This window comes from Uranotaenia lowii, chromosome 2 (assembly GCF_029784155.1).
Source record: "Uranotaenia lowii strain MFRU-FL chromosome 2, ASM2978415v1, whole genome shotgun sequence".
In the NCBI taxonomy this organism is placed as follows: domain Eukaryota; kingdom Metazoa; phylum Arthropoda; class Insecta; order Diptera; family Culicidae; genus Uranotaenia; species Uranotaenia lowii.
In genome coordinates, this window is record NC_073692.1 from 61,523,915 (window position 1) to 61,537,640 (window position 13,726).

The following is a 13,726-nucleotide window of genomic DNA, read 5'->3' on the forward strand; positions in this document are numbered from 1 at the left end:
GCACAATTCTTGCGGATTTCGGATTCTGTGCATCGTGGTTTTCTTGGGGTCATTTTGTTTCCTCCTGTAAATTGATATTCTGCTGATAATCACGTTTAATTTCAAGTTGCACATGTACCATCTCCGATTTTCGACAGTACCGATGATAAACTGGCGGTTTGGATATCGACTGAAAACAAGATTTTAATTTAATTGATAATATTTAAAGAAATTGTAAACATACCACTTGTACAGCGCAGGTAGGAGCCTCGTTAACAGATCCGCTTTTCGAGACCTTGTTCCAGAAAAGCGTGGAACGGGTTTCCATTCAGTTGGCCTACCTCCTAGTTGAAAGTTCCCATGACTTCAGATTCATCCGGTGGTTATGGCTTTTGGGAAATTCATGTCAGTTCCCTGCTCGACCTTGGTGACGGAACCAGTGTAAGTTATAGTTCCGAATGAAAACGGAATCAAGCACCAACTTTCGGAATGTTGCGCGTGATGTCTAAGGCTTTGACCGTCTTTTTCGTTAAACGCTCCGGTCTGTTAGAGAAACAAACAAAAAATAGGAGATGGGGAAGAAGAATTGAAATAAACACAATACATACTTACGGCAGGTGCGCCGGTCATCGGGATTTTCAATGCGGGTTTTCAGTAGCTGTTTGCTTGCTGGATTTCGGTGTTTACTGCAATTGAAATTTGGTGCCTAACCTCAATCTTCCTTGTTTTCTGCATTAGCGCAGTTACCGCTTCGCTAAGCAGGATGTTGACACTGACCTGCACTCTTGACCGTAGAATTTGCCCTGGTTCACATATGGTGGATATCATATCCGGATCTAACACGTAAATACAAAATAAGCCTATAGTATGCTGCGACATTTTTTCGGAACTTCTGCACCACTTTGTTTTCATATTGCGGTGAACCTTGGTGTGTTTAGACCTGGAAAAGATATTCAACAACATTAAAAAACAATTCATGCTTTAAAAACGGCTTTAAACTTACATTGAGGCTGATAATTTCAACAAAAAATGCACACTTCAATTATTTGAAATCAAAACACATGGATTTTGTTCGACTGGTTGTTGACAGCAAAGACACACGACACACTCAGATGTATCCTGAGTTTTAATTTTAAGGATTATTACCCGTATCTTTCAAAAATATTTTTTTATCATTTCAAGCGAAGACACGTGAAAAATGGAAAAGTTAGTTGAAAATAGAATGATTTAAGAACGATTACTCTAATAGTCACTATTCTTGTAATCAGAGCTGAATAATATCAACGATTAAGTGTATGATATTTGGCTATGCGGGTGGTCTATTGCCAATTTAGGATACGCGGAACTTGGTCTCCTATTATGGGGTTGTTGGAATTTATTTATCTATGCCTTCAAGTTAAGCTGCACTAATATGCTTAGGGGATTTCAAGATGAATGGTATCTTTCTTAATCGAACGATGTGTCATTGAAAAAAACGTATTTTTAAATTAATCTGATTATAATTTGAAGAAAATGCATAACAAAATATGTTCACAATACTGTAGCGGTAAAGTTCCAACATACTTATTCAACAATCTAAGCAAGCCATAGGAACATAATGTTTATCACAGCGGCGGCAACAAAAAACATTCGTCTTCGTATGGTGGATTTCTACGTCACGAAAGATCAAGTTGAGTGTTTTTTTCTGTTGTCAAGTTCTTGTACTATGTGTCTGTCTAGTGCAGGGATAGTAAAAATCAATCCCATAGATAGAGCAACTTAGCTGCTTTTGCGCGCGCCTCTAAAAAAGATCTTGGGAAGGCTTAGCGTTGCAGCAAGCACATGTCTTGCTTGTCTATGAAACTTTAGTCAGTCGCAGTTGCGATCGCGATCATGCCGGCTGCGTTTCCGCCTCCTCTTTTCTATGCGCGTATCGGCTTTGCGGTTTTTTTTTTAGTCCAGCGGGATCAATCCCGGGTTGAGTTGATGTGATCTTACGCGTGGAAGTGTAATGAACGATTATGAATGGTTTGTGTTTTTGAATTCGCAGAAGCCGCGGTTAGTTTGTGTCTTATTTTCAGTGTCCTCTTAGAAGAGAATTCGCTCGTTGAAAGTAGTTTTGATCCCGAACGGAAATCTTCTAATGTGACGTGTGATCCAATTAGTTAATTAAAATTGATTAAGTGGTTTGGCGATGCATTTTGCAGCATAAGGTTGTAATTCGATGCGGATTGGTGCCAATGTGTGTTTGTGTGTGCGTCTTAAGAAGATTATTACAAATTATGTGACGAAGAAATGTTGTTGAACCTCCTCGATCGTCGAAGACTGTTTGCCAAGCCAAGATTCGTTTGTTTTTCCATCCGACGATGATGATTGCCGGTGTCAGTCGCGTGCTAAATGATGTTTATTTTTGTGGGCAGTCCAACCGAAGTTCAGTGAAGAGAAAGAAGCATGGTGTGGTAGTCACTGAAGTTTAAAAATATGATTCCAATTAGGGGTGGGTACAGTGTGTCTCAACATGATGGCTATTTACACGTGTAACGCAACCAATGATCATCTTCGGTGAAGTGATTGGATACAACATTTGAAGAGGCCACCCACCCGCCTTGCTGGACGAGATTATTGTTTGACTTTCAGCGGTTCGGAGTCCGGATTATATAAAACATGCATAGGCAAACGGTTTGTGTTGATGTTTTGATTTGGGATTGTGATTGGGTCCTCTTTATACGGATGAACAGAAAGAACGGTTACATCAATCCTAAAGGGGGCATTTTGTCTTCATTTATCCATTTTTCAGGCACAATCACTTTAATGTAATTTTTAATTGATGGTTACTTATATTTACAGTATATTTTGCTGTCTGCTTTTTGACTTGTTAAGTGAGAAGTTTATCGTCGTCTATGAATATGTAGTATAGCATTGGCCCAAGATTACTCCCTTGGGGAACACCTGCACGAATCACAGTTCTGCGAATCATTCCTGCCACAGGCTAGAATTGTTCCTAAAGCTTGCTTCAAATAGAATTGGAACAATAGCAACTGCCTGTATTTCGGTTATTTATTATTGAATTCAAGTTCTTTTTTAATACTAATGTAGTGTTTTCTTCATACTTTTGAGGAAAAATACGTCACGGTTCTCGATTTTTTTCCTGTAACACGGCTCATTAGGCGGGGCACACCTTCTGCGTCCATTGTTTTAGCTATCTTATTCTAGCAGGTCTTCATTTGATTGATGTCTTTGAGAACCTTTTCTTTTGCCTTGAGTCTCGAGACCCGGTTGTTCATCATTTTGCCTTTGATTATATGCCTTGCGTTCATATGAGCTCAGGAGAGCAGAAGAGAAATCTTTGTTTGAAAAATCAAATTATCATTTTAAATTTCAGCCCAGTTTTTTTTAAATTTTTCTAAACTTACCTTTTTTATTGCATTCAATATTCACTCTAGTCGTTAAATCGCACGTATATCAACCCTGTGGCTAAATTGCAGGAAAGCACAATGAGAAAAACGCAACATTTCGAAAACACTGCCATTTTATGTTCGCCTAACACGATGAAGTTTGGATTTGCGATGTGAGCGTACGCTAAGTGTCCGTTAGTACGAGTCAGATTTGATCGCATCAAATATTTATATCGTGGGTAAAGTGACCGGTACGATTATAATCACACTTGTCATAATTTTAGTGGCTATATCGGAAATACGTGGTGTTGATTTGTCTCTTAATGTGGCATTCTATATAATGTACAAAGTGATACGAAAGACGATGCTTACGTGGTATTGTTTACGAATTTATCTGAAGCCATTTACGATTTCGATACGAGAGTATATCAAGTACTAATAAAATGCGTCTTAAGAAATCTTATGCGATTGTTATAAGATTTAATTTGACATCGGTTGAACTATATACGATTTCATCCAACATATCGTAACTAAGTCGTATTTCATTTGGTTTTAACATCTTCTACGACGAATATAAGATATGGTCGAATGTTAAGTGCACATGTTTACAATTCCGATTATAGTTGCATCTATATACGAGTTCGGCGATTATTTCTTTTACGATTTCATGTTGGCTGGGTCCTCTTCATGATTTCCCAGTGTTTTTCAATAGGGTGGAACTGGAAGCAGTTCGGTGGGTTAAAGATTTTCGGTACAAACGAGACCCCTTTCTCTGCATACCATTCTTGAACGACTTTGCTGTAATGACAGCTTATCAAATCTGTCCAAAACATTACGGGATAGTCGTGGGATCGAATGAATGGCAAAATTCTTTTTGGCATAGTTCTGACGCCATTATCTTACTTGTAACGAAAACTTTTGCCACAGCTGCCTGCAAATGCCCTGCCAAATCTTAAATTTTCGTGAAAATTTGTTGGCAAAAACACATTTAAATTTGTCTGGAAGATCCCCCCGAGCCGTTGCCAAGTAAAATTTTTGACCTGGGATTTATCCGAAGTCAGCCTTGACATTGGTCCATCAGAAGACACCCGTCGAACTTGGTCAGCACCTGGTCTTATTTCCGAGCATGGATTTTGGCCATGCTCTATTACAGGGATGAGCAACATGAAGCACATGAAGATGATTATTATTATTTCACTTCCGTCAAAGATGAAGCTGTTTATGATAAATTTTCTCAACAAATATTTTGTTAAAAAATATTTTGTTTAGATCAAACTAGGTGAAAGCCGCTAATTTTATGACACTTGAATTCTTAGAACAAATTAAATCCTTAACAAGTAAAATATATTTGAAACGAGAAATTTAATCTTTTCACTTTGAAAATAACAAATTCAAAAAATTCTCATAAATCAGCGATACAAATCCTATGATTTTGAGCCGAACATTTTTAAACTTTCATGAAAAGAATTTGTACATTCTAAAAAACTGAATATATTTTCTTCTGGTTTTGTTTTCAATTGGTTCTATAATTTCTAGATTTTGCAGTTCAGTTTTTCTTCAATCCTTCAGTTTTTCAGTCTTGAATTCTGCATTTCCCGATCCAATCTCTAATCGTTGTCGGTTTATCCTTAGGCGCATGGTTTCTCTTCCGGATATTCAGAGTCGTGAGCCAACATTCTTAAAAAATTTCTTATATGAGTTTAATTGATACCATTGATTCTTCTAACCCAGAATGTCATGTAATAATGTCCTTAATCCTATTCTTATCCCAGTAGTATGAAAATTTAATTGAAAAATTATTTTCGAATCTCTAGAAACAATTAACCAATCGAAAATGTAAACTGTAATCAAGATTTGTTGACAAAATTTGTTTAACCCTTCATTTAACATATTTTTTTATTTTTCCTTGAAAAAAATGTCAAACAGTCGGAAATGATGTGTTAATTAAGTAAAATAATTAAAATAAAATTTGACAATTTTCCATACACTAATTGTTGAAAATTTGTTACTTTATGAAACGAAGGGTTAATATTCTGTGAAATTATAGTTTTCGGCTTCCATATTGATTGTTTACAAAGTATAGTCGATTTGCGGAATGTCAAGAATACATGGGTGAAGCTGGCAAAATGGGCCGACACGCCGACAAGCCGACACGAGAGGGAGCGAAGAACATTCAAATCCGTCCACCAAGAGCGCCACAATATGAGCGAAAGTTTGTCCCAATTTTGAATGAAGTAAGTTTTAAGCCTATCAGAAGATGAAACAGAAAATGTTCGTTATAGCACCTTCAATTTTGTTGGGAGATATTTGAATACTATAAATGTTCAATCAATTGTTTCTATAAATTTTGATGAATTTCATCTAGCACCTACATGGACGAAAGATAACCTTGTCAGTTCTACAAATTATGGTTTAAAGACAATATCCATGACGAGATCGAGAAAAAAAAGTGTATAAATCCGTGTTTGTTTACATTTTTCTAATTTACCGCTATTTTCCTTCGCAAATTCAACTTAACGTATAAATTCTTTTACCAAAAAATAAGAACAATTACTTATCGTTATCAAGTCCCTGCTAAGGGATTCTAATTATTATAAACCACCAATGTATGGAAACAATTTCATCATCCGACCATTTACCCTTTTGTAGATTGGCTCAACAAACAGACCTTTGTAAAATTTTAGCCCAATCGGACTTTTGATTTAGTAGTGCTTCAAAGACGCTCAAAAATCGCAAAATTACAAAAAATGACACACTTTATAATTTTTTGTATTTTTGAAATTTTATATTTTTTTTTATTTGGTCATTTTTGGCATCTTTATAGTTTTTATCGTATTTGTCATTTTGGAATTTGTTCAATTTTTGTCATTTTTTATTTCACTCGGTATAATTCTGCATTAGGAATTGATTTTTCAATTCCATTTTGTTTTGGTTTAGAATTAATTTTAGCACAACTTTATTTAAAAATGACTAAACCACACAGTTTAAAACATTTTTTTCAATATAAACATTTTGTCTAGATAGTAGGCTTGTCAGATTGTTTAAAAAAGCGGGACATTTTGAGGAAAAAAAAGCGAGACCTAGCCGAAAAAGCGAAACATTTAAAATGTATTTGAAAAGGCTATGATATGTATATTCTTTGTAGATATTCTGGGGTATAAATGTGCGGATACTTGAATATAAAATTTTATAAATTGACAATTGAGGCATAGCTCAGTTGGTAGAACGCTTGCTTTCCGATTCAACGTCCCTGATTTTATACCCAAGAGCATTTTATACCCAAGATGCTTTTTCGCCAACTGCTTGGTTAGCCAAAAAATAGGGCGGATGACTCAAAGTTGGTATAACAACATTGATTGAAATGAAAAAAAAGTTAATCATTTTGACAAAATGATCTGCGATAAAGTTCTCATTTCTTTATAATTGTTAGCATTAGTTTTTTTACATTAAAAGTCACATAACTTTCGGTTTAAGATTGAGAACATATCAAAATTATAGAAATTCATATACCAATCAAATAAATTAATTTACGTGCAAGTAGAGTCAGAGTCAGTTGGTCATATCATAATCTTCGTTTTGGCCGTTTCGAAAAAAATGATTATATCTCTTTTCAAAAGAGATCTTTTGACCCAATCAGTTGTTTTCTTTTGTGCCGGGAAAGCAAATGCTTCGAAAACTTTTAATGGAAGTTTGAAGGTCCCATTCCAATGCACCAGGCATGGTGCGCGCCCCTCAACCTGCAGGCCGATACCTAAATTTTTCATGAATTATTCAAGTTGGAAACAATGCATGAAAGTTTGAGTACAAGTCAGAAGGTAGTACAACATTTCATACAAAGAAATGCGTATAAAACAAAAAAAAATGCATAGAAGTTTGTATACAAGGTCCATATTTTTGCAATTTTTGTGGTCTAAATCCTGATTGAGATATGATCTTGATGATGCTATCAAGAGGTGATATAATTTAGTAATGCTTGCATGGACTTTTTATTGTAATTTGAGATATTTTACCAACCTATGAGTACTAAATTATATCTCATTTTGATAGAAAAAAATTAATATCAAAAAATATCATCTTGATATAATTTTGTTTTTCTCTTCTGATCGGGTTATCATTGCAAATGAATTCAACCTTATTCAAGAATGTCAATCAAAATAAGATATAACCCAGATTTAAGAAACTTATTGTCGAAAACTTTGAGTACACAATTGTAACTGAAGAAGATATAAATATCTCGTTGAGATATGTTCGAGTTATTGTTTTGATATGCTCTCCTGATCAGGATGTCGTCAGTAATGCCGCCGTAGCTGATGTGCGACGAGAACTCTGGTTTGAGGAGGGCGACAATAAAACTTAGTAATTTATCAAACTTTTGCTGTTAAAGTCTAGAAAAATCTCCAGGATTTATGAATTTTTTGACAGAGATATAAATAGTTACATAGATTCTGCTTTTGCATTGATCATTTAATAATTAAAATCGATTAATCCTTATGGAATTATGAACGGATGAATTAGAATTTAGTGATATTTTGGGCAAACCTTACGTATTTCTACGTAAAAGCATTTCAATAAAAAAAATTCAAATTTCTCAATATTTCTTTTTCACATGAAGTTACATATGTACATACAATGAATAGTTCGATTTTGGTAACCTTTACCTTCGTGTGTAATTTCTTTTTAAGTTTTTGTTTAAGTTATTGTGAGTAGCTGTTGCACTAAACAATTTAAACTTGAAGTGAAATAGAATTCTAATGTGACGTACCAATAATTTTTTTTGTTTGTAAAATAATCAGATCAAATGAAAGTGAGGCCTGGGTTTTCGGAAAATAAAACTGTGTTTTTGAAATAAATCATTTCTGAAACTCTGTGACGGTTTTCTGTGATACCGTTTCAGAAAATTATATGGAAAGTTATGGAAAGAAATTGGGTCACTCTTACAATTTAGGTCGGAACAAATGGCAAATCCTTCAACTGTAGCTTGGAGATGAAACTTCAGAAGGGAGGATAATAAAAAAATAATTTAAATTCTCAATAAATTGGAACACATTGGACAAAACCTTGCATGTAACAAACTTGTATGCAATGTACGTTTCACGCAACAACAAAATCGAGTTATTAGGTGATACAATTCCCAATTTCTACAGTTTGACTTTTGCTTTTTTAATTGATTGAACTATCGAAGAATTTAGAAATTTTTTCAATAAAATTCCGTAAACTTTATTTTTTTCCCCTCTCGAGATTTTTGTTAAATCGAAGGGGGTAGGGGGTGGAGTGTTGACAAAAGAAGAATTCGACATTTGTTCCGGCCTTATAAAAAAAATTATATTACCAATGTCATAACATTATTATGAATGAAAGTCAGAAATGCAAATCTCTTTAGTCATATAAAAATTTATAATTTGGAAAAAACTATTTAAAAATAAGAAAATTTGTGTTTTTTAAATTTTTGATCTGTGATTCTGTTACGTTTAATTTCGGCAACCTTGCATTAGGTTTATACGGTTTTAAAAGGAACAGTAAATTCAAAATTGACTTGAACTACAGACCCCGTTCGTTTTTGGCAACATTCGATTTTGGCAACATTCGATTTTGGCAACATCCGATTTTGGCACATGTGTCTAAAAGTTCAAATTTACTCATGTAAACGTTACTTAGAAATTTTGCAAAAAATCATGGATGAGTTTTGGACCAAGACGAAGCTTTTAAGACCCCAGGGTTTGAGGAATTTCAAAATGACCTCAAATCGACTCAGTCTATTGTACATATAAGGTTTTAAATAAGTTTCATATTCGTTCACTTGAAGGTTTTGTCTCAATTCGTCAGCATTTTGATCTTTCTGCTCGACACAAATATGAAATTTAACCATCACTGACCTTACCCAAGTTTAAGAATACAGGCGCACATGTTGCAGTGAAACTATACTCTATATACTACTGGGCAATTCTACTGGGCAATTGGCGGTTATTGATCCGAACGTATGATCAAAACTGCCGTCATCATCATCACAAGAATGAGACCGACCTTAAACCACAGCGACCTCCAAGCACCAACTTATTCAGTTGTGGTGCAGCAAGAGCAGCAGCGCCATCAAAACAAAAACAGGAGGAGGGCGCATTTCCTTTTATGGTACAAAAATTGGTCACTAGGCTCCGAGTCTGAGATTGTCGGCTATTTGAGGTGCTTTTGGGTTTTTTTTCTTCATTTTTGCTAAAGGCTTGATACGACGAGATTGAGTGCGGCCTTCCGTGGGGAGGGTTTTTTTTATTTGTAGAACATACACCGACTCCACTTCCTAGTTCAGATTCCGAAACAGGTGAAGGTCGAAGATTAATAGCTTCAGTTTCCGACCGCTTTGCGGGAGAAAGGTCTTACAAGGTGGAACTTCCAAAGACGAGCAAATGTAAGGTATTTTGAATACCATCTGGTTGGTTTGTTCGAATTTTTGCAGACCTGAAGCCTTATTTAAATCCTATTTAACATTCAAAACAGATCTTTTTGCACTAAAGACAATTGTTGTTCAACGATCAACATAATCTATCGTAAATTCGCGAAGCAACGCGATCGAGTGCCAAATTGAGTCGATCGTGAAATCTCACTATCCATGCATCCTCGACCGTGACATTCATCGTGACTCCTTGGAGGGGCACGTCCACAGAAATTACCCGAGTTGGGCCGGCGGCAATTGACAGATGGTCGCGGCTTCATAGTTTATCTCAAGTGTGGAATCGCCGCAGCCTTATACGCAAATACGATCAACGGTTGAGTCATTCAATCATGTAGGGTTAGCGTATCTTCTTACTATGTATGTATCCATAGATCTCGAAAACAACTTGAAGACTGCATCTTGCACCCTCAACTAAGCTGCTTCTAACGCTAAGATGAATGGCCAGCCAAATGTTCTACAGAAATATGTGTTGTTGTTGCTTGATCTATTTCTTGAATGATGGGAGACTTGTCGATTGGGGCGAGATTGAAAATTGGATCGTGCGCTTTATAGATTTATTGCCATTGGGGGCTAGCCGGCCGGAATGCATGTCAGCGAGCAGGGATCCCCTCAAATTGGCTTAACGTTGAATCCGAATAAAAAACAAAAATACCAGCAACCGAAGTAGGTTGGATTAGCTACGTATCTCTAGCAGGTTGGTTCAGCTGCTGCAACTGCATAATGGGTGTGTGATGCTGGGAAGCTGCCTATTTTTAAACTGCAACTTCATTCCATCAATTCATACATATGTATAGATGTATATATGCTCTTTCCGATAGGCACAAACAAATCCCGGGGATCTTGTCAAAGGAGAACGGAATGTTGTGGCGTTTTAAAGAATGGGAAGCTATTACAGTGTTGTTCAGAAATCAAACATCGATTTCGTTAAGAATTGATGTAATTTGAAAATGTTTTAGAGTCTACGCCCAAAATCCAGCCTTTACTCCAATCATGAGTTCCCAATATTTCAACGTCATTGGCATAAGATATGAACGCCAGCGGCGATAATTCGTTTTGAAGCAGCCGGCATTAATCTCCCAGCGCAACCACATTGCGTGAAGGGTGTCCGCGATGAAATTGCCACACACAAAATTGATTCGCAAAATTCGAGTTTTCATCCAATTGCCATCAAATTTTCATGGAGTGAAACATAACTATTAAACTTCATTTTACCATTTTACTCGTATTTTATTTACAGTCTATACACAGCAAAAATTATTTCCTGTAAAATTACGCAAATGGCCTGTAACAAAAAGGAGCAGGATATCTACCGTAATTTTACGGGTTGAAAAACAAATTACGTGGCATTTAATTTTTAGGGTACAACTTTTTTACAGCACATTTGCTGTAATAATAAATGAATCTTCGTTAACTTTAAAGGAAAACAATTTAAAACAACAGGTTTTGTTAATTACAGGTTTGTTTATTTTAAAGGTTGCAGTTTCAGTGACACGAATAGTTAAAATTTTTTTCTGTGTACGCATATGTCAGCACCTTGGCCTTAACCCCGGCCATAAGATTCAGCACAACCTGTGAATCCCGCCTGTCTTCACTACCTTAGGTCGTTTAAGAAGGTGCTGCTTCATAATCGCCCAGTACTTCTCGATGGGGCGGAGCTCCGAAGTGTTGAGCATTTTAGGCACGAAATTGACCTCCTTGTCCGCATACCACTTCAGCACGACCTTGGAGTAGTGGCATGAGGCCAAATCCGGCCAGAAGATTGTTGGGACGTTGCGGCCTTCAGGAGAGGAAGCAGCCGCTTCTGGAGGCACTCTTTCATGTACACCTGTCCGTTCATCGTGTCCTGGGTCACGAAAGGTGCACTCCGCTTCCCGCACGTGCAGATGGTTTCACAAATCAGGAATTTATTCGTAAATTCTGAGTGCGGACATGCTCCGGAACGCTGAACTTATCCTTGGCCGTGAAAAAAAGGTTGCCGAGGATCTGTTTGAAGTCGGCCTTCACATATGTTTCGTCATCCATGACGCAGCATTCAACTTTCGTCAGCATGTTGAGGTACATCTTCTTGGCACGGGTTTTGGCGGACTTGTTCTGCTTCTCGTCGCGATTAGGAGCCTTTTGTACCTTGAACGTTCGAAGCCCAGCCTCAGCTTTGGCCTTCTAGACAAAACTTCGGCTTAGGTGCAGCTTCTTAGTCACATCCTGAACGGAGGCGTTCGGGTTTCGTTTGAAGGCCCCAACTACGCGGTTGTGATTTTTAGTGTTGTACGGAATACTTTTTCCTTCACTTTTGGACTTTCGATCGGTGGTCAATCGTTCCTCGAACCGTTTAATCACTCGCGAGCGACACCGTGGAATTCGCGATTCCCAACGTTTTAGCGATGGAACGATGCGAGAGATCCTTGTTCTCGTGATGAATGCGCAAGATTTTATCACGCACGAGCTGTTCTTTCGGCTCCATTTCCGCGAGTTTTGATCACAGGACTTTAAAACTTGCAGGATGTAAACATTGCACTATGAACTAAATCCACCCGAATTTTCATTAAATTCTACCCAACGGTAAAAAAAGTTAGAGCAATTTTATAGTGTGGCAATTTCATCATGGACACCCTTTATGTTGCATTTCAAGAGCATTGTGCAAAGCTGGTAAAATGCTAGTTGCATTTTAAAAGTGGTATAACTTTAATATGATGCAGCATAGCACTCGAAGGGCTGTAGTAATGCAAAATTGCAATTGATATGCTGATATAGTGTAATTTAGCACTTGAATGCTGGTATAAAGCTATAAAAATGCAAAGCTTTAGAGCTTATGGTTACTTGGGATGGTAAAGACACGCCTTTAAGTTAACTTAGCAAGTTTTCTGATGAAAAGATTTTTAAAAAGTTTATGTAATTTGTACTCTTTGTACTGCTTTCAGTATCATGTATGTAATACAAACGTCCATGCAAATTGTGTTGACCCAAGCAACCAAAAGTCTCATATCTACTTAAACTCGTTCCTCCAAAGTTCGAATTTCGCTGAACAAAGGTTTCAAAGGGAATTGGTACCGAATTTTCTCGAGTGTCAGCATGAAAATTACAAAAGGTTCCTCAAATAGCCTTCTATGGACTTGAAGTTCCAAAAAGTTCCTCAAGTAGCTTTTTTTGTGACATGTTAATCGCCTCCACACAGTATAAAAGTTACACATTAGATCTTAAATAGCCTTCTGTGAACTTCAAGTTTCAAGGAGTTCCTCAAATAGCCTTCGGTGAACTTCAAGATCCAAGAAGTTCCTCAAATAACCTTTTCTGTGACATGTTAATCGGATCATTCAGAATAAAAGCTACAAATTGGGTCTCCAAAAGCCTTCTATGGACTCGAAGTTCCAAAAAGTTCCTCAAATAGCCTTTTTTGAGACATGTCCGCCATTTCATGAATATGTAATGTGAACGAACATCACAAAAGGGCATATAATAAATAAATCATTTTTTGGAGCTTGGAAGTTGTTGAAATGTATAATTTATATTGAAACTTCAACTCAGAACAACTTTAACCTAACTCGCAAATGGTTGTTTTTGAAAAGAGTAAATACCTTGACTTTATAAAATTTCGTCCAACTGTATTGACTTACCACGAATTTATCACACACTGAAAGTCACTTGTGTCGTAACCCTTTCTTTTATTTGCACTTATCTACTTTACACTTAACACTTTTTTTGCAGAATCAATTGAACACCAACCGTTCGCGTTAAAATTCGTTAATAAACTGAAATATATAACGTTGTCCTTTTCTTCCTCGATTTGAATCCCTTTTTCTCTCTCAGACTTTTGCAATCATGCTCTGACACTCTCTCGTTTTGTATAGTATCAGCAACATACACTGAGAGAATATCGATAGTGTATATTCATTGTAACACAAAGTTATTTTCTGAGCAGACGATATACTCA

General features: G+C 36.5%; 1 long non-coding RNA gene across 2 annotated transcripts in view; it reads right to left on the minus strand.

Annotated features, from left to right (window-relative positions):
• Positions 1-1,171, minus strand: part of LOC129747564 (uncharacterized) — a 3,346-nt gene extending 2,175 nt beyond the window's left edge. Inside the window, exons 1-4 of one of the 2 annotated variants that reach the window (XR_008737532.1) lie at positions 983-1,171; positions 592-919; positions 224-522; positions 1-169 (exon numbers count right to left, since the gene is read on the minus strand). The exon at positions 1-169 is cut by the window's left edge and continues 361 nt beyond it. This is a non-coding gene — a long non-coding RNA (uncharacterized LOC129747564). Of the gene's footprint in view, positions 170-223; positions 523-587; positions 920-982 lie in introns of both variants that reach the window. The other variant, XR_008737531.1, reaches the window with a different exon arrangement.
• Between the last annotated feature and the right edge of the window lie 12,555 nt (positions 1,172-13,726).